This window comes from Lissotriton vulgaris, chromosome 6, assembly GCF_964263255.1.
Source record: "Lissotriton vulgaris chromosome 6, aLisVul1.2, whole genome shotgun sequence".
NCBI classification, from domain to species: Eukaryota; Metazoa; Chordata; class Amphibia; order Caudata; family Salamandridae; genus Lissotriton; species Lissotriton vulgaris.
Genome location: NC_141694.1, coordinates 727,733,559 through 727,755,668, shown reverse-complemented (window position 1 = coordinate 727,755,668; position 22,110 = coordinate 727,733,559). Strand labels below are relative to the sequence as shown.

Here is a 22,110-nt window from a genome sequence, read left to right as displayed (position 1 = left end):
TGTTCCGGTATGTGCTGGATGTTTCTTTGGCTGTTGAAATGGGAGTTTAAGTAGCTTGCCCAGCTTTCCTCTAATATAAATGAAGTCAGTCCCCCGCGATGTGGGTGTATGATGGTGTTTACTGTTTTCCAGAAACGATCACTGGCATTGTGCTTAATGTTGTGCGAGAGTTTTACCCAGAGGTCCTGTTCGTTGTTATTGTTGATGTGCCATTTCAGCCTCTTCAGTTGAGTTCTATGTTGCCGCAGGGATAAAAGGAGTGATGTGTTCCCTGGTGCATGGCGTAGAGATCTTATTGAGCTGTTTATCGATCTCTTAAGAGTTTTTATTTGTGCTCTTTGAACCTTTGTTAACTTTTTATCTTGTGTTTGTGCCGAAGAACTCCTTGTTTTTATGTCTGTTGCCTTTAGGTTGCTGAGGTTGGTTGTGAAACGTTCCCAAGTTTGTATCATGTTCTTTCCGAGCGGTTGAGCGACTAGAAGGTCGATTGCTGTGTCTGTTAGGAACTTTATACTTTCTACAGTAAACTTGATCCTCCTGTAATTCGATGTAAAGCTTGAGCCTAGGTTTAGAGCAGGCTGAATGCTGGTCGAAGCCGCTAGCATGGTCTCTTGTGGACGGTGGCCGCTATCCCCTATGTCGCCCATTCTGAACCCTATTACATATTGAAAGAGCGGAAGGCTGACAAACGTGTAATCTAAAAGCGAGCTGGTATGTTCCGTGTGATAACTTGCCACTGGGGGAGTATCTCCTTCTGTTCTTCCATTGAGGGTCCTCAGGTTTAGATGTTTTAATTCTTCCAGTAGGAGTCTGTTTGCCTTGTTTGGCCTCCCGTGCATAAAGGATCCTTGTGTTGGTAAATTGTAATATAACGATTGGAGGCAGACTTCCTCTGCTTTGGATGATCCCATTAGGTATAAATTCATGTCCACCGAAAGTATGAGATTTGGTACTTCGGTGCAGCCTACGTGAGAAGTTATTTGATCTGTTAATTTTAGAGAATCAATTGCAGTCTATTTTGGGTGGATGTATACGTTGAACAGGGTTACTTCGTTTTGTGCCTCTGCCCAGGAAAGAGTGAGTTTGACTGCTGCAGCTACATCGGTTTCCGGTCCAGTTTTCCCAGCTGTTGATGTGGATGTTGTTGAGATATAGGTTGCCAGCCCTCCTGAGGCATGGCCCGTTTTGCTACCCTTAACGGCCGGGCGAGCAAAGCAGAGGAACCCATGTATGTTTAGTGGTTCCATGACCCATGTTTCCTGTAGCATGAGGATATCAAAGTTATTAAGATATTGCAGAAAGTCTGGGTCTTGAGATTTTGACGCTAAGCCATTTACATTCCACGAGCAGAGACGTATCAGTGGTTCTTTTTGTCTACGGTTGCCATGGTCTGTGTGATTATTATGTCATTGGGTTGCTGTCACAATGGTTATTGTTCTTGTACATTGGTCGGCGAACGAGGAGTTGCGTCTGCATGACAGTTCAGCCCTTAGAGGTCAGTGTTGTGTGGTTTGATTAAAAGCCCTTCTCGGCTCTGAGTGGCCGAGAGCCCCTATTAATACTGAGGTGGAGGGTCTTAAACATTCTTTGGTGCCTGGCCTTGGGCTTGGGTTTTATAGCAGTGCTGGATAAGCTGGAGGTTGGTAGGGGCTGATTTGGATGCACCAATCTTTAAAGGTGAGATGCTCCTTTAATACTCTTTGCGCTGTTGCATCTGATTTCCACAGTGCCCTTGTTATCTCTGGTTTTGCTGGGTTGTCTGACGTGAGAAAATCAATTGCTAGTAAATCTGTAGTGTTGAGGTCTGCCAGGGTGGGTATGGCCCGAAGCTATTTTAAAACGTTACCTCGGTTCAACACATCCTTGTGTCCTTTTGTGATATACTCTGGTTTGAGCAGAATGTATTTCGGGGTCAGTATCGGGTCATTTGGGGGATAGGCTGTGCTTTCGAGTGGCCCAGTCCATTTAGCAGCGGGGTTTTGTTGGGTTAACCGCCGAGGCACATTCTGGTCTTGTTGCACAAATGCACCCGAGGTATTGGAATCTTTTTCCATATTTATTGTTGAAGTTGAGATTCCTAATTGGTTCTGTTTTTTCCAAGGAAGAGAGTCCTGAGATGGTTGGTCCAGGGCTGTCCTCGCTTGGTTCTCCACTATAGGGGATGACACTGTCTGAGTTGTACAGGTCATTCTTTTTGCCGGTTCGACGTTTCCGGCTTGATAGTCTATGTGAGATTGCCCGGTTTCCTGACGGGTATGCTCCTGGTTTGGTTCCTTTATTAGGGCCGTGATTTTATGCTAACCCAACATGGCTGATTAAGTTAGAACTGGTGGTTTGAAGAAGGGGATCCAGACCAGTACTGTCGAAGGCTTTATCTCTTTCCGATCCTGGAACTGTCTCAGCTTGCTTCGATGACCATTCCTCTGTTCCTGATAGAGGTCCTCCAGGGATGTAGAATGCTGCTATGTCTTGAGCCAATTTTTTTTGCGTATCGCCCCCTTTTAAAGCTATTATTGGGTTCGAGCTCTGTTTAGTGAAAATGTAATAAGTCTCTGCTTGTTTAAGAGGGAGTAATTTCTGATTATGGCCTTTTCTTTTTAGCTGGCGCCGCTGCATTCGTTTTTATCACTACTGGTGTATCCAAAGCTGTCTTTGGAAGGTCCCCAGTGTTGCCCACGATGTGCACGCTTTGATGTATATTGGTTTTAATGATGTCGCAGAACTGCTTTGAGCTGTTGTTGGAAGTGCGGAGAAGTCGACGGTGGGACAGCTATCACTAGCGGCGCTGGTTGTTTTTTTCTTCAGCTCGTTGAGCACAGTGGAAAGCATTGTCGGAAGGGTTGCCAGCTTATCCACGATCTGGCTGCACCCTCATTGAAGGTATTTCTCTGTTTGCGCCCTTCTTATTAGTGAGTTAAGTTCCCCCAGTTTTTCATCGATCCCTGAAGTAAACACGGCTAGAGTGTTTAGTAGTGAGAGCTGTATGTCCATCTTATCCGATTGATATTGTAGCGCCTCTACTGACAAATGCATGGTCTTTAAGAGGGAAGCCCAGGCACTTCCATCTTGCGGGTTTGGGTCCCCTCATTCCTTTGATCCCACTTCCCTCTTTCACCACGAGGACTGAGTGTCAGGAGAGAGTGGGTGCGGGTGATTCATCTTCTCCGTGAGAGGACCCAGCTGTTGGTCTGGGGAGTATGCTTTCAGCATGTCCTCCCATTCCTGTGTTCCTAAATAGGATAATACAGCCCTGCCTTCCTCCTGCTTTGGAGATTTTAAATTGGCTTACAGGGGTGTCGACTTGAGGCTCGCTCGGCTGCTGGAACTCAACTCACACCTAGGAGTTTCTGTCATTTCACCTTTGGATATATTTGAATCCTGGGAACCGGTGACAGAACCTTCGGGAACCTGAGGAGAGTTCTGTTTGGTCAGCTTATTTTCTGGGCTGAGTGTAGCTGAACCGGGCTGCTTTCTCCAGTTGGCCTGTTGTTCTTTTTCCTTTGCCGATGATTGGCCTCCTCCTTTTTAGTGCCTGCGCATTGAAAGGGGTTCCTGGTGTTGTGATTGGAGTTATTGCCCTTATTGAGCTAGTTGCTGTTATTGATTTCTTTGCTTCTGCATTTGGAGGTTTCTGAGTTTTCTGAGATCCTAACGACCCTGTTGTTGCAGTAGGGTGAAATTGGGTTGGTCCAGAGGATATCAAATCTCCTGTGAGCTGCGTGTCCTGTGCCTTATGCAGCACCGTGGGGCTAGCTGTTGGACTGGTTGTAGGGGATTCCGTTGTTATGTTGTACTGGGGATTTCTCTGTATTGTTAAGTTTTGTAAGCCTTCGTTTATGCATTCTGTTTTTGGTGATATAGTTATGCATGTAGGTGAAGATGTTGTTAAAGAAATTGTAGAAATCTCCAAGTTTTTTGTCGTGGCTTGATTATGAACTTGTGCTGTAAATTGCTGTTTCCGCTGGGTTTGAGGGATTGACTGGATTGTCTGCCCTAGTGGTGGTGCCAATACTGGTACTTGGTTTGGTAGTAGGGGGGACTGAAGACCTTTCACAGTGGCGTTACTAGAGTACAAGGCGGCTCCAATATCTTTTAAAAAGTTGAATTTTGTGACATTTTTTGGTTGAACTAGAGGTACTTTAAGTTGCTCTCTCGGCGGCCCCCCTACAATTGGGTCGCCGCCTGTCGAAATCAGAGCCAGTTCCTCTCTGTTCTGGGGATTGGAGGGGCATACTTTGCCCTTTCTTCTCCGCCCTAAGGTCTTAGGGTGGCTGAACTCCCGTACTCGTCCTGACCTCATATCATGCAACGGCGGGTAGGGTTGGAAGTGCAGTGGTTACAGACCGTAGCACTGAACTGGTGGGGTTGGTGGACGCTGAGCCCAGCTCCTGGCGCTCCGGGCGTTGTTATGCTGTTGTGAAGCCCCCTCTGCTGTGACTATTGCTTGCTAGGACAGTTTTTGCCCCAATGTTTGCTCCTTGTGTCCAGCCACGGCTGGCAATGGGAGTACCTGCAGGGCGGTGACGTGGGGAGGGGAAGGGCAGGGTGGGGGGTAGTAATGTATGGATTACAGAGTTTTACAGTTAAGTAAACATTTAAATAAATAAAACGAATTTCGTTGCGCGCACTGCATCGCACTTGGGGATGCAGTGCACTCAACGGAATTCGTTTTATTTATTTAAATGTTTACTTACCTGGGAAGCTCCGTAATCCATACATTACTACCCCCCATCCTACCCCTCCCCCTCCCCACATCACCGCCCTGCAGGTACTCCCACTGCCGGCCGTGGCTGCTTGTGTCCTCTGCGCAGAGGCCTTCCCAGCCAGACCAAACACGGCAGCCTGGGCTTGGCTGTCACGGCCCTCGCGCAGGCAAGTTGCCAAATGCGACTCTGTACCCCCCAGGGACTCGCAACTGTGCTGCTCCCCAGTGCCAGGCAGATAACACGGTTCCTGCTGCCATGAGGTGTAGCTTTGTCTAGGCTTTATCTGGCTTTGCGCTTCTGCTTTTGTGCTGGTTCCCCCCGCTGGGGAGGTTACCAGGCTCTAGTTACTTTTTCCTTATTGTTTACGTTGTTGTTTATGCCGGGCTGCTTCTTTGTCCCAGCTTTATTTATTTATTTGGTTGAGTTTTGCTGTTAGCTGTGCTGATATCGTTTGGAGGGCGCAGTGAGTAGTGACAGATAGTAGTGACAGTAGGTAGGCGGAGGTGAGCTGCCGACTCACTGCACTCAGCACTCGGCTCACTGCTGAGCTTCTCTCGCTCACTGCTCGCCTCCGCCTCCTCTCTGGCCGCAAGAGTGCAGTATGGACGGTGCACAGACCAGCGGACCATTAAAGCCGCTAAAGCCTATTGAGCCACACAGGGCAGTCAGCGCAGCTCGGCTCGGCGGTCCACGCTGCGGCTGCGCTCACATGCACTCACTTGCAGGTTTGCGGGTTACAGATGCCGGGGTGAGTTCTCGCTTCTCCACGCTCAGCTCTCTGTTCCCCTGCTTTCCAGCTCACTGGCTGCCAGCTATGGATGTCTGCAGTGTAAGGCGGGCCGTGGGCGTAGCGCTGCGAGCAGGCGAGCCGCTCTCTCCACACACGCCTGCCCGACTCCTCTTCCTTCAACCACTGCTGCCGCACTAGATGCTGGGTCCCGAGTGCCGGGTACCTGGGCGCCGCTACTACTGCTTCACCTAAGCTCCGCACAGGCACAGGCTTCAAGCTCCTTGGGCTCCTCAGGCTGCTCTCTGCTTCACCTCTCCTGCCTTTCCTGACACTCCCCTCACCAATACCGACTGGACAACAAAGCCCACAAACCAGTCAAACCGACCCTTCAGAAGCTGCAGGAGCAGCTTGATTCCCCTCAGAAATAAATTGTCATTTACCCCCAAGTAGATTGGATGCCAACACAGCCTCCTGTGCTAGATCCTCGGCTTCCCACGTGGCAGCTCAGCTTTGAAGAAGCTCTGGAGTCCCCTCTTCATCCAAAGCATTAAAAAAAGCATCCCTCTCATTGAACCCACTACTGCCTTTACCCCCTTCCACTCCAGTCAGACCCCCACCATCACTTTAACCACCTCCCTCTTTGCCTGACCTACTATCTTGCATTCCACAGTGGTCACCACATTTTGCTTCGGGTGAACACCCTAGGGGGAACACTTATGATGTACCACCAGAGGGAGACCCTTGTGACTCATAGGGTGTAGATCCTCCTGCAGATACTGAACCCGACCTCTACCCTGCCCGACCTTCCCCGCCAGATGACACTTCTTCTTATCATGTCAAGGAGGTGTGCGGTGGAATCCTCTATTCCTCTTTCCATCCTGTAAAGAGTCGGATCTTTATTCCAGCCAAGGAGTGGTGGGGAATGGATCACCCCCAGATGTGGTGTGGGGGTCGTGGACGGCTTTCTCCAAAGGAAAACACCTCTTTGGTTCTAGAAAAAATATGTATGTATGTTCAGTGGATACTCCCTCCAACTCAATAACCCCCCCCACCAGTTTGTGGAGTTCTCAGCTGTTTCCTGCAGGAAATGTCACATGACCTTCCCAGGGGGTATACATGCAAACCTGTGCCTGATGCACCTTTCCTTACATTATTACTTGATATGTTGTGAATTCCATAAAGTAGTAAAGCTACACTGTCACTCAAGTGTAAGTCTAGGAGTGCTAATTTACTACTTTTTCTGTGAATCAGGGCTGCATATGCTTATGCTAAGACCACTGTGCTTCCTGCCAGAACCACCACACTCACACCTCATCACAAAGTCCATGTTTGTACTCTGTGCATTGATTTTTTCCTTAACATGGACAGGAAATGCAGACGAGGGCGCACTCCTGCTCCCTGCCTATGTGTCCCAACACCAGCCTCAACACTCCAGGCCTTAAAAGGCGCTGCTTCAAATAAGAGTTGTGTGGGCAGAATACAGGCGACAGGCGGTCTGTGGCCTGGGGGTCAGTAAAGAAACGGCCTTTTAAAGAACAGGTTACCTTTAAACATTGCTTTTCTAACTTTCATATCCGAGTACGGCTTAGCCCTGAATGTCTACAAACTACCACTCAAATGTACCTCGGGTTCTCAGACGAAAAATGTGGCAGTCCTAATATAGACGTCTCCAAAGTCACATTCCGTCTTAGTCTAACCTGAATCCCTCTAAAAGGACATCGAGAGAAGGGAGAAACCCAGCTCTGACTACTCAGCACTGCATCTGTAACAGCCACCAATAGGCCTGCAGGAATCCTGCTTTACTTGATGACTTCGGCTTAGGTTTTGACGTGTATTGTGACGTCAGTCACTCTATGGCCCCTTTTGGCAAGTGTTCAAGCCGCACTTTTTCTTACTCCAGTTTGTCACAAACACCTGGCGCCACTACTAGACAGGTGTGCTTACTCAGGCATTGCACACCACAAAACGTGTCACCTTGATGAGTTTGTTGCTGCTTGAACAGGTGCAGAGCAAAGTCCACGGCATCATGGCGCTGGGTGGTGGGTGGTGGGTGAGACCTGTCGGGATGCCATGGGACATGCTTGGAAGGTTGTGGCACATGGTGATACCACAGTTGTGTCCTAGAGTGCCCATTTTTTCCCTCTTCTATTCCGCCACTATCCTTATCAATCCAAATAACTGACTAATATCCACCACTCAAATTACTTTATGATACTAATTCAACACTAATCCTTTATGGGTTCCGAAGTAGCGTGCTACTTGCCAAAAAACCACTTTAATGCCTCGTCAGGGATAGTAAGTGCTATATAAATGCAATTACAATACAATACAATATTAAAGGTGTGGACATGTAAGTGCAAGCTTATATTTCCCTATAGTGGTTCTTGCCATTAAAGGCTACTATAAGTGATAGCTGGACAATAGGATAATATGGACTGGGACCCAGGCAAACCCGAGGTTGGCAGCTCCATTATGGTACAGCTGAAATATGTCATATTTGGTATCAAACAACATGCCTCCTCATCACTCACACAAATCGTGTGTCGAAGATGATGTTCATGCACCCAGGCGGCTCCCTTACAGTTGCCCACCTGGTTTCCCCAGCCTTTTCTGTGCTCTGGCTGCCAGCATGCAGCGGCTGCCACCAAGACAAGAATCTAACCCCCTGCCAGGAGCTGTGAACTCTCACAGGTGTCAGAAACAAAGGACTGGGCAGGAAGGCGGTCACACCTCCCTCCCTGTCAGGAGGGCTAGTGAAGTGGCACATAATGTGGTGAGCTTCAAAGGATTCACTGCCTGTGATATGCAACAAAGCTGTTTCCCAAAGGATGAAACCGCCTTCCCTCTGTCCCCAGTGGGTGGGTATTCAGGATGTGTACACCCCCAGAAGGCTAGCCACACCTCTGGGGTGAGGGGTACCTGGTCTGCACAGCCAAGGAAGAATTTTTCCATTTTTAAATGTGGTAGAATAGACGGTTTTGTGTAGAAAAGGTGACCCGGACCTTGGCCACTTGCACCCATACCCGAATTGAGGATTTAACCTAAGTTCTGGTCTGACTTGCAACAAAGGAAGAAGAGGTGACCCGTGTCTGCGACAAAAGGATCTGCACAAAGCAAAAGCGTGAGACTCTGCACCTGTGGCAACTCTTCTGGAACTGCACACCTGCAACTCATCCTGGACCAAAGCTCAGTTCCCCAGATAGAGGGACCCCTTTTGAGAGGCAACTCCAGACTCCCCTGGACTATTGGCACTGGTCCCATGCACACCACAGCTTACAACAATGTACCAGAGCAAAGAATAGCTGGCCATAGAGCCATCCGATGGATCAACCAAAAGTAGATGGTCCAATGCATTGTGGTAAACATAGTCCTGACCTGCAACAAGTTTCTGATAGCTACCGTTTTCCCTTGGCCCTCTGGATGTCGAAATAACTTTCTGCTGACCTTACCGCTGCCAAGGTTTGTGGGTCGCAGGTCCAGCAACCACCACCTTTACTCAACGATGCACCTCAAGAGAACTAGGCAAAACCTTCATCTGAGGTAAGCAGTGACTTGGTTGTCAACTTTTTGCATCCAGTTCCCCACCAGCACTGTGTATTCGGTAAAAGCATCTCTCCCGCGGCTCCCACTTCTGCACCAAAGACAGCCAGGACAACTCTGCACACGAGCTTCTTGAGCCAGGTACAATCTAACTGACTGCTGTGGCTTGGTCCTGGGACCCGCATCACCTTTACGCTCCTTGGGTTGCACGTAACTCGACCTGCAAGTGACCTACTGTCACTAGTGCCTTTTTACCATTGCCCACAGCGATAAAGTTTTGCAGTACTGTTTTGCACCGATTTGATATTTCTTCTAAAATCCATAACTCCGGTTATGTTTATCTGATTTACTTTGTTTTGGTGTTTAAATTTATGTAAAAATCTGCTTTATTTTGATAAATTGTTGTCTGATTTTTTTTAAGTTGTGTCAATTACTTATCGTCCATGTTGGTACTCTGAAATGCTTAACAAGTTCCTCTAGTAAATATTTCTTTAGTAAAGCCCGACTGCTCTTTGCCACTCTACCAGGAATGAGCTATGGATTTATTATTGTGAATCCAACGACCATCTTTGGGGAATTTTGAGAGTATTGCATTGTGAAGCCTATCCAACATCACCACATTAAACTCCCTCTTCACACACACACATGTGTGTGTTTGTGTGTGTGGTTGTGTGTGTCTGTGTGGGCATATGAAGGTGTGATTGCCTGCTACGTTTTTGCAGCCATGCTATAAAGCATTGGTAAACAGTGGCTCTTTGGGTGGATTATAGTTGTTGTGTTGGTGTATGATAGGATGCGAGTTGTAATATTATGGTTGTTGTAAATCTACTATTTTGTCTGTTTGAATGTATAAAGTTAGGTCTCTTGGAATATAATGGGCGTGTGTGTGTAATAGTTGGTGGCAAATTGTGTAGATCCACATACTTCATCTCACTAAGCTATCAGGAATCCTTCTCTGCATGCACTCCTTGATTCATAGAAGCACTTTAAGTTCTTATAGAGGAGATACCATAATTTGCTCATTTAAGATGAAGTATCCAATGAAACCCTTGGATATTTGAAAATGTTAAAACAGGTAATGATAATATAATATTAGAAATAGAACTGAATTTGAAGGCATATATGCAACTACAAACTTTCCTATCACACACTGGACTCAAGCTTTGAGCCCTGAAGAAGCAGTTGTAAACCACGAAACACCTGTTGGCTCCTTGTATTCGTTTAGAACTGATCCGTAGCAACAAGCACGCCACTGCGTATTTTGATGGAGCTGAACGGACAAAGATTTATCTTATCTGAATTTTCAAACAGAAAATGCAAAAAGTGTATATGATATAGGAACAATATGGCTTTAAACCTATGAATTCCAATTAAAATTAGTATATATTTAGTCATTCTTTTGATATTCGTCCTCTGCAGCCCTCTGTGTCCCTTGTTGTACTTTGATGCTCTCCCCATCCTCCTCTATGTGCCACAGGCCCCCCACATCCACTCTGTATCCCTGCCACTCACACCAGAAGGGGAGTTATATTAGATGCCCGTCCCACATTACAAACTTTTTTAATCTCTCCTGAAGTTCAGGCACATGGGGAGAGGTTTAAAAAGAAAGCAAGGTGAGTGGAGGAGGGTTTACATTAAATCCTCCAGAGGGGCACTGAAGGTATTTAACCCTCTGGCCTTGCTCAAGTGGGGTGGGTTATGCTTAAAATTCTACCTGAGCTTTTCCACGGGTGGGCTATTATTGCCAACCTTCTAATCTTGCCCATGGCTGAGGGGGACTTTAAAAAGTATAAGACTGGCTTGAGCTGTCCTCTAACTCTGTGCCCTTTTCACGCTTGAGGAACAGGTCAAGTGGGTGCATACAGGTGCCCTGCTCATCTGTAGCCTGCAGAATGCAGCGCGCCACAGAGCAGTGGGCCTCCTGTTACGCAGGAGACAGTGGCAGGTGATGTTTTTCTCCCTGGCCCACAAAATGCAGTAGATGAAATTACACCTGCTCCTTCTTACTTTGGAATTAGGCGCCGGAACTGATACTCCCTCCTCGTTTTTTTGTTTGTCTCGCTTGACCTTGGGCAAGGCATAAAGGAGAGGCAAATTTCCCAACTCATACTTGAGCAAGGTGGGGGGGGGTGAAAATACAGCCCGGCACTAAATCAGTGACAGACAGATGAGGGGCCTTGAGCAAGATGAGGGTGGAGGAAGCAGGTGTCCCTTCTGCCCTAAGCCATTGTCTGGAGGGGGAGGCAATTTTTTGCCTTTGCCCTGGATCAAGATTTACTCTTCTCACACTTCAGCGGTGCTGGAGAGTGGTGACAGGACACACACTAATGTACCTGATTTAATTTTGCATTGCCCTCCTGCTTGTGAGCAAGGTGAGAGGGCATGGGCGTCATCCTATTCCCCGGTCTTAAGGCAAGGCCATGGATGGAGTAAATTTGCTCCCTGTGCAAATGGGCAAGGCATGAGTGGGAAGTGGGTAATGTACCCTCCAGGTCCTGACCTGAATATGGGGATTGTAAGCACAGTCCTTCTTTTTGTCACCTCCTCGCCTGTCAAACAGGACAGGGGGAGCGAATGATGAGTGGGTGGCTTTACCTGCCCAGTTATGCATATGTCAGCATTGGTTCTTCCACTTTTTTCGCTTTTTTACATGTTTTCCTCCTATTGTTTGTAAACAGTATGAGGAAAGCACTCTTGAAGGTCTAGTGTGCACGCACAGAGTTTGGGGCATGCACACTATTTGTGATCACTGAGCCCGCAGACAATTGTTAAAATATTCATACTTTGGCAATGGGTCTAAACAGTCACATTTTGCTTTGTCTCCAAAAGCAGCTGCTTGGATTTTCACCTAACCAAGAAAAGTCAGCAAGTGACTGAAATGCTACCGTGATATAACATTTGGTGGCCATTCCTTCAGAGGTTTCTAAGTTGTGCAAGGAAAAATTTCTCCTATGGAAAGTTTCTTTTTGATGAGTGAAAATGATTCTGGGACCTCCTTAGACATTTTAAACCACTTCCCCCTTGTCTGCTAAAATATTCACACTGTAAGATAGCCTCCTAAGCATGTTGTTCGCAAAGTGTGGTGCATGTTAGTCTTTGGGGGAAAAGCTTGTCAGATCATAAAAATCAGATTTTGCATAGAGTGAGCCGCCAACCTTAACCAGGTAAGCGCAACTGTTCCTTTGCGCATATGTGTCAATGCAGTTTTTTAACATTGTTGAGTGTGGTATGAAGTTTAGTACCGTGGTTGAGGGGGCATGATTCAAAACGCCCCTCCCTCCCCTCAGCCATTTTAATAAATAGCATATTACACTCACTGGATCTGCATGTATGGTTTATGCCATGTTTTTTTAATGTGAAATAGTTATAAATAAATGTGTTTAATGATAACCCGAGCAGCTAGCAAGGCCATACAAAATAATTACACTGTTTGTTGCTAAATCATTGCCACATGGTAACTATGCTTCGTGAGAAAAACATTCCCACTTAAAGGGGTTGGAATCTTAAAGGAGTTGGAAACAATGAGTGAAAAAGTCTGTTTAATTTGGACTTGTGAAAATCTTGGTGATTTGGCCACTGAGACCTGAGGTCGGAAATTCGCTGCTTCCCTTTGACTCCATCCAACGTCCCTTTCGTTTATTTTCAGAGTAGGCAGTTAAATCAAAATGCATGTTAAGTACTCTTCATTTTAAATGGATTGGTAACCAATCAGAGCAATATAAGAAGGCAGACCTGACATCTTATAAATGTATTTCACCGTGTGAGGAGGGGGCGGGGTGTCAGAGAGGGTGGGGCCTCATGCAAAGAGTTACCTAAGGGGCATGCTGCCACTCACCTAACCGCCAAAAAACAAAGGCTCACCGATGATGCTGCTGCCAATGTCTGCATTGTTCTCACACCACTTAACCCCTTCGCTGCGGCGGCTATTCCGCTGCAGCGCTAAAGGGGAGGCGGGGCCGCGCGGCGCTCCCGTGCTCGTGACAGAACCGCTCCGTCGCGGCCCGCGGGTGAGCTGTGCTTGTGACGGAACAGTTCCGTCACGGCCCCGCCCGCTCTTTAGAACATCAGCGCAGGCGCGGAATTCGCGCCGCGCAGGTGCGGAATTCGCACCGCGCAGGCGCGGCGATCGGGCCGTGACGGAACCGTTCCATCACCAGCACAGCCCACCCGAGGCTCGTGACGGAACGGTTCCGTCACGAGCATGGGAGGGGTTAATGGACAACGGCTGCTCAGAGCTTCCAAAGATGAGCTGGAAAGCCATTTGTGTAGTGGTTTCTAACATGTTTTCTCTGCCACCGTGTTACTTTGGCTCCTCACCGGGTGACCGTATGAAGGGACCCAAAATTGTGTGGCACACCGTGGGGCCGTTTGAGGTGGCAGGTCTGTTAGGGCCTGGTTCTGGTGGTAGCTGTAGAAAGAAGCCTTTGGACAGGTTCAGCAATAGCGACAGATCTACCCTGCTGTTTTCTTCCTCTAGCTCCTTTAGTGTAAGTCTGAAACGGCATATGCTGCAATCTGTCGCCATATTGTGTGTGGAAATAAACACTGCCCTAAGCACAAAGTTAAAATTGTAATCACAGCAGCGGCTCCTCCGTCATGGCGAGGAGCGTCGACTCTCCACCAGCACAGATGCAAAACTTGTAAAATAAAATGATAACACAGATTTATTATCATTTCACTTTACTTGATAGGACCGAGTCTAGGAGGTGGGGACATCATTATGACGGCATTGGAGGTGTGGTGGGCACTGCTGCTCAGTGCACATGTGAGTTTGGGTGGCCTTCCTGGGACGGCCGAACCGTCATGCGCACCAAGATGTCTCCAACCCGAGCTGCGTTGCCGGTTTGGAGACAGCAGACACAGGCTACCAGTTCCCGTGGGAGCTCAAATACAGAGCTCTCGGGCAAATCCCGGCACTTCTCTCATGCTACCAGCAACATGAGAGCAATGTCTGGATCGGCCATAGGGGTTTCTGGGAGCTTCAGCCTGTGCTGCAGAGGATCAAAAGAGTAGCGATGCAGCAAGCACGTGCGCTGTTGGTGTCGTCCATACCCACCGCCCGTGCTACTCCACCCTGCCACTTTTCCCTGCCACCAGCCGCTTCTGTGTAATCACTGTGCCAGGCAGAACATATCATCACACTGTTTATTTTTTCTTAAACTTTTGTTTTCCCAAATCCTTCTGTAAAGGGAATAGGAAAGGAAGGCTGTTTGACAATGCCTAACTTGCTTATCCACTCATTTATTTATTTTTACATTTTGATAAAGTCTACTTAACTCTAAGGTATCTGTGTGCTGTATTTAAAAACAATGGGAAATATCAAGCATCACTTACAGTGAACTAACAGTGTACATAGAAAAGAAATTGTGTGTGTGTGTGTGTGTGTACACGTGTGTGCGCAGTTGCAGGTCTAAGGTTGCATCTAGTCACCTATGCCAGGTGTGGGGGTAAAAGTATTCTGCTCCTTTCTTAATACATTGATTAGAGAACTGTATTTGTTAGTCTCGATTTAACATTGCCCAACGTCAGTGTATGTCACAATTCATGCGCAAACAGATGTTCTCTTTTTACAATAATTTGTGATTTTGTGTCTAGGTGTGATTTTACCTACGGATTCTTGAGGCTCTTTACTGAAAATCGTACAGAGGCGCTGGTTGGGAAGCTCCAGGTGACAGCTGTGCCAGCCCAAAAAGAGCTTGAAGTCAACTGCTGCCCCAGGTAAAATTATTTTCACGGCACAATATCCCAATTTGTGTCGCTGACACCTTTGATTCTACTATAACTAAAATTCTCCTATACCCTAAAAGTCTGTTACCAAATACTTGACTATTTATCTTTCTAGTAGGATCACTAAACATGTCTAAGAAAAGGCTAAGACTACACAATCATGAAGGTAGTTCACAGTATTACAAGTTTCTTGCTATCAACAAAAATTATACCCATGGCCTCCACTAGCATGTTTGCATGTACGCATTTCCCTATTAGGAATACAGGTAAGGAAAAAGCAGAGCGAATAAAAAACGTTCAAAATGAGTAGGTATTAACTGGGTGAAGAAAAGTGATTACATTAACTGTTTTCTACTGAAACCTGAATAAAAATTGAGAAAAAAAAACAGAAATTGTGCCAAAGTCTATGAACCAGGACAGATCCTTGGGCATGAAAACAAAACATAGACAACAGATGAAAAAGCTGAGTGAAGAACGCTAAAGAATGAAAAAGAGTGATTTTTTTCTGAAGGAATTTACTGAATTGGACCCTACAAAGTCTAGTAGGCCATGTAAAAAACGTTTTTATTGAATTTGCTTCTGCATGCTTAAAGCTAAATGTATTCCATGTGTCTCCTTTCCGTGAAAGAAATGGCTTTGAAGAAATGTATTAATGTACCCGGCACTCATTTACATGTCGGCATCAGTTAGGTGACACATATATAGCCATATTGGCTTAGGCAAGAGGGTCCAATAAGGCTCCAGTAAACCCTAATATTTTGGCTAGCGGATCTGATAAAAGTCTCCCTAACTATATCTCACTTTTATCTCAGGGTAGCAAACATACCTAATCCAAGGAATGCATTGTATGGCTGTAAGCATAACTATGTCACACTCAAAGAGAAAATACTGTAATAATGACATGTTCCAATGGCATTACAGCAAATCTTTTTGAGAGTTTTCGTATAGCAAAAAGGTTGCCAGTCTCTACAGCAGGGAAATGGAGATCTGCAGGGCCAATAATTCTACAGAGCTCATCATCTGTTTGGTACAGAATAGGTCCATTGGAAAAATTGGAAAAGAATAAGTCAACTTTCTATATGACCAGCTCTTGACTACTCAGGTAGACATGATAGCAGGGTAATTGAGGGTTCATACATTAAAACCCCAACATTTGAGCATTTTTAATTTCTCAGATTGCAACTTTCAACTGCTCTCTCATGTATTATGGTTTACTTAGAATTTCTTTCCAAATTCAGCCTAGGTCTCATTGCAAGTGGGCTATTAAAATGGCCAGGTATTACTGATATAAACTCTAGGAAGCAGAGCTTGGTGAGTACCTTGAGATCTGAGTTATGGCCTGAGCGTACACTTAGAACTGGGGAATTACCAAGGGGCTCAGGATCTTGAACCTGATTTTCCCTGGCAGAGTGAACATTCTAGATCAGTACCCTTTTTCCAGTTTTGCTGCTGACAAGATTGAATAAACCTAGTGAAACATTCTTAATCAGACAATGTACCTCTCCCCTCTTTTTAGGACATTTTAAATTTTAACCAGTGTCAGATGTTCGCTGATTATTTGGTAGCTAAATTAAAACAAACAAAAGATATATATATATATATATATATATATATACAAAGTGTCCCCGTTCTTTGCGGATGAACACCACAGCAGGTAAGTTTCACAACCATTTATTTACAGGAAGGCAGCATTTTCAACACAGTTTTTTTACTCCTGTGCCTAACGCGTTTCAAAGCTTCTTGCTTCTTTATCAAAGGCAGCGTGAGAAATCCCCAGAATGTTTGCTCAACCAAAGTCCTCTGCGCATTTATTAATTAATTGGCCTCCGGTGTGCCCTCTCAGTAGCACGCTGGGACTTGTGGTTCAAATTCTGCATAATTTACCCCTCCAGTGGGTTTGGGTATTCACGCCATTTTCAGGACACTTTAAACAGCTCTCTAGTGTGCCTCGAAATGAAAATCTCACTTCCCTTAATGTTCACTGCTGTGCCTGCACATGATTAGGAATTGTTCCTTCGCTGCGGTCCCATTTTCATTTCCTGGGCAGTGCAATCACTCCACGGCCGGAACTGCAGTGATTACATATTTCCAAAGTTGCCCCATTCTTTGCGGATGCACACCACACCAGGTAAGTTTACCAACCATTTATTTACAGGAAGGCAGCATTTTCAACACGATTTCTTTACTCCTGTGCCTAACGCGTTTCAAAGCTTCTTGCTTCTTTATCAAAGGCAGCGCAAGAAATCCCCAGAATGTTTGCTCAACCAAAGTCCTCTGTGCATTTATTAATTAATAGGCCTCCGGTATGCCCTCTCAGTAGATTACAGTCACAAAGCACGCTGGGACTTGTGGTTCAAATTCTGCATAATTTACCCCTCCAGTGGGTTTAGGTATTGTAGTGTCGCGCTCTAGTCTCCGACGCGCCAGCGTGATGATGTGGTGCGCCGGAGCGAGAGCGGAACACTCACGCATGCGCAAGCGACTCCAGTAAATGCGCGCGAAGGAACATTGGCGGGCAGAAGCGACCGGAGCAGGTCATTGTTAGATGCTTGGCGCTCTCTTGTTATAGCGATTCACAGGACCATTAAAGGAACCTATTCAAGCAACCACAAGCTCTCTGTCCTCTGTGGGGGGTGAACAAAGATCATTACAGTGGCGACGAGGGTTGGGATCACCCCACCAACTCCACCCCGGCAACGCAACGATCGGACCTGCGGCAAAGCGACACCGGCGAGACAAGAAGGTCAGAAATCGTAGAAAGGGGGCACTATACAGAGGGCACGCTTAGTGCAATAGCGCTATTCACAAGAGAGCGTGGCAGCAGCGCACGACCTCAGCAGCCTACAGCCACGTGGCCCCAAGCCTAACAATCACAGCCCACGGCTAGTGGAAACGCGGAGGGGAGCACGCAGCTGAGACCCTGGCAGAGAAAAGGGATAGTGATACGGGGCACAAAAAGGAACGCCTCCCCAGCAAATCACGAGGTGGAAGCACCGGTGCACCCGGCAGCCCTAAAAGTCAGGGAGACAACACAGACCGAGAAGAAAACCTCAGTACACCAGGCAGCCCAGGGAACCGAGGTGGAGAACCAGGAATAGTGCCCAGGATGAGTAACCAAATGACATCTCTCACAGCACCCATTCCCTTCCTACCCAGACCAGGAGAGCCCCTGATGAAGTGGGAGGACTTGAGGGAATATTTCAAGAACTATGTGGAGGCCTTGGAGGATGAAAATGGGGAACCATTTCCTAGTGCTCGGAAGAAATGGTTACTGCTGCATAACCTAGGCCCGGAAGGCGTACGAGTATTTGCAAACATCGTGCCGGCAACGAGACAAGCTGCAGACGACGACGTCTTCAAACATGCCCTAGAAGACCTAGATAATCACTATCGCCCGGCGGTATGTGTCTCTATTGACCGGTACAATTTCCAACAAAGGAAGCAAGAAGAAGGAGAATCCATAAACGATTATGTAGCAGCATTGAGACGACTACCGATCATGTGTAAATATGGACAACTGCAGGATGAATACATCAAGGACCAAATAGTCATGCACACCACAAACAAGTCAGTCCAGGACAAGTTGTGGGCGCAAGGTGAAGCAACGCTAAAGGGCGTGATCACAATGGTAAAGAAGGCTGAACTTTCAAAACGCTGCGCAGAAGCAGCGAAAAAGGAGAATCCTCAAAGACAAATGGTCAACAAAATAGACGAAGCTCAATCTTCCAACAGGCAAAGGAGAACCACTGGAGAAGGGAGACACAAGCCCAGGTGGGCAGGGAAACCGGCTCTACCAGGGAAGCAGTCCGCGGACAGCAGGTTCTCATGCTACAGGTGTGGGAGTACAGCACACTCGGCACAGGACAAACGGTGCCCAGCATTTCGCGCCAGATGCTCGTTCTGCAGGCTGGTTGGCCATTATGAGAAAGTGTGCCGCAAGAAAGGGAAGAAGTCCATGGTGAAATGCATTGAGCAGCCCCAGTCAGAGGACCAGGCTGAAGATGACCTGGAAGAAGACGACATGGTCTTATGTGTCGAGGAACAGGTGCTGGAGGTAACGGACAAACGCTCGGACAAACCGCGAACAGACATGCTGATAGGAGGAGTGAAAATTCACATAGCAATTGACTCTGGGTCGCCATACTCCATCGTACAAAGATCAGTATGGGAGGAAGAGTTTGTGCCCATCCTGGGCCCGCAGTTAAACCCACCAGACATACGACCGATTTCGTACACCAACAACGCAATCCCTATAGTAGGGTTCCGCGCCCTGAAATTCGAATTCAGAGGAAGATCAGCAATATGCAAGCTATATGGAGCGGAGCAAGGGCCCTCGGTGCTAGGCTGGAGAGACCAGGGTGACCTAGGGATAAAATTAGACTCAGGAGGCAAGGAACAAATCCTTCTGACGGAAGATAGCCGTTGGCCAGATCTGGAGAAGCTGAAGCAAGCCTTCCCCAAGGTGTTCGGAGGCACGGTCGGAAAATTAGACAAATTTGTGCACAAAATACTTCTCAGAGAGGATGCTCACCCGGTGTCCTACAAGGTCAGGAACATTCCCATTGCCATTAAGGATGCGGTCCAGCAAGAACTCCAAAGATTGGAGGAGCAAGGTATAATAGAACCAATTGACAGCTCGGAATGGTTGGCTCCCTTGGTCGTGGCCAGGAAACCCAATGGAAAAGTGCGCCTATGTGTGGACCTGCGCAAACTCAACAAATGCCTGATAGTTGAAAAGTTTCTCTTACCAAGGATTGAGGAAATGTTTGCAAAAACGAGAGGGGTGACCTGGTTTTCTATCATCAAATTGACTTGCACCCTGCGAGCAGAAAACTCACCTCTTTCATCACACCCTTTGGGTGTTAACAGTTCCGCCGAATGCCGTTCGGATTGGCATCTGCAGCTGCAGTGTTCCAGAAGCTAATGCACAGCCTGTTCAAGGACCTACAAGGCGTTCAGTACTTTCAGGACGACATCCTGATAATGGGGACAAACCAGGAAGACCACGATAAGAAACTGACCAAGGTGTTGACAGTGCAACAAGAGAGGGGCCTCACCGCTGAGTGGAGTAAGTGTAAGCTGGGCATGTCAGCAGTCACCTATCTTGGACATGAGATAGGGAGTCAAGGAATCACTCCCAAAAGACAAAACGTGAAAGCCATTTGTGACGCCAGAGCCCCAGTCAACAAGGAAGAAGTGAGGTCATTCCTGGGAATGGCGGAGTAATATAGCAAATTTGTTAGACACTTCGCCACCAAGACTCATAGGCTCAGACAACTGATCAGAGACAAGACAATGTTCCAGTGGGACAGGGAAGCACAGAGTGAATTTGAGGAACTGAAAAGCGGCATAAGCGGGGCAATACCCTTGCATGGATATGATCTGGCGGGACGCACAGTCTTAACCACTGACGCCAGTGAAAAGGGCCTAGGAGCAGTACTAGCACAGGAAAGAGATGAAGGCACAGTGGAAACACTGAGTTTCGCCTCCCGGGCATTGTCTCCCACTGAACAGAAATTTAGTGTCATTGAGAAGGAGATGCTGGCGGTCACATGGGCCATGGGAAAATTCAGACAGTTCCTATGGGGCACCCGTTTCAAACTGCAAACGGACCACAAGCCACTGGTCAAGGTGCTAACCTCCAGCGGGCACGATTCAGCAACGCCGCGCATTGCAAAAATGACACTCAAATTGCTAGACTACACCTACGATGTGGAGTACTTGCCAGGGACGCGTAATAAAGTAGCGGACTATCTGAGCAGGGCCTCAGCCATGGAAGATGCACCAGTAGTCCCACCTGGCACAGATGAAATGGTGGCTGAAATGGCTGACTCGGAAAGAACAATCAGCAGACAAGAATGGGCCCAGGCCTATGAAAAAGACTGTGACACGAAAGAAGTCAAACAATTTCCGATCTCCGGGTGGCCAGAAAAAAGACATCTTAAAGAAAACCTGAGGAAATTCTACGAGCTGCGTGAGGAGCTATCGATGAGTGATTCAGGAATATTCATGTACCGGGGAGATAAGGTAGTCCCTCCAGCGACATTAATCCCTCTGCTGTTGAAACAGCTTCATGAAGGGCACCTCGGCATTGTAAAGACGAAGATGCGGGTGAAACAAACTTACTGGTGGCCGGGAATGGACAATCAGATAGAGAGACAAGTGAGAGAATGTGTCCAGTGCCAGGGAGCGGATAAAATCCTGAGACCATTGAGGCCTGCTTTAGGTACATTTGAGCAACCCCACAATCCATGGGAAGACATAGCAGTGGACATATTGGGTACCGTGCTAGACTCCAGAGGAACAGCCAAATACCTATGTGTGGTCGTAGACAAATACTCCAAATGGCCAGAGGTAGATGTACAAGAAGTCATGGACTCGGACACAGTGCTGAAATTTCTCACCTCAGTGTTTTTACGTGAAGGAATACCGAGGACGATCTTAAGTGATAATGGGCCTCAATTTACCTCAGAGAAATGGACCAAGTACATGGAGAGAAACGGGATAAAGTCCAAACACACAGCGGTGTACCATCCCGCATGCAACGGACAAGTGGAACGGTTCAACCGTGTTCTGATGGGGTCCATACAGGCCGCAATAATGCAAGGAAAAGATTGGGAAACAGAGGTTCAGAGCATGCTATGGGCCTACAGAATCACCCTGACAGCGCTAGGCTACAGCCCCATCCAAATCTTGAGAGGCAGACTCCCCTTTACGAGAGACAATGTTGTCTGGAGAGAGAAGACAGTGACGAGCAACTGGTCACCTGCGGTGGTACAGCACAACCTGGAAAGGGCCCAAAAGGTGTACACCGATCATTACAACAGGAGGCACAATACTAAAGACACTGATCTGGAAAGAGGGGAATGGGTTAGAGTCAAACTTGCTACACTCAAAAGGAAAGGTGAAAGCAAGTACAGCGAACCCCTGCAGGTGAAGGAAGTGTATGGAAGAACGGCTTTACTCAGTGATGGTAGAGTGTGGTCCCAAGACCGCACGGCGAAAGTCAACCGTATCATGCTGTGGCCTGCCAGCAAGGAGGAGGAGACTGAGGATCAGAGACAAGATAGTGGGGCAGAAGAGATGACCGTGAGAAGAGAGAGTCAGGACGAAGGACAAGTTCAAGTAGATAACGAGGAGTACGAGGAAGTACGTGCGGAAGAAGGGGCAGCAGAAAACATAACCTCAGCTGCCGAGAAGGAAGCTGGAACACCGAGAAGAGCGAGGAGTCCCGCACGTGAAGGTACAAGAGAAGAGTTCACCCCGGTAAGACGCACCCATGCTGGGAGGGCAGTGAACCGGCCTTCTCGATTCAAAGACTATGAAATGAATGACTGTTGAATGGTGGACTAAAGTTGTTGTTTAAATTGTTGGAAAAAGAGGAGATATGTAGTGTCCCGCTCTAGT

At 47.2% G+C, this 22,110-nt stretch overlaps 1 protein-coding gene across 2 annotated transcripts in view; it reads left to right on the top strand.

Annotated features, from left to right (window-relative positions):
• The window catches only part of PKIB (cAMP-dependent protein kinase inhibitor beta), a 537,602-nt gene that overhangs the window by 215,874 nt on the left and 299,618 nt on the right, over window positions 1–22,110 (top strand). For both annotated transcript variants that reach the window (XM_086926716.1, XM_086926717.1), the window contains one exon: window positions 14,572–14,694. The gene's annotated coding sequence lies outside the window, so the exon portion shown is untranslated. The remainder of the gene's footprint in view (window positions 1–14,571; window positions 14,695–22,110) is intronic.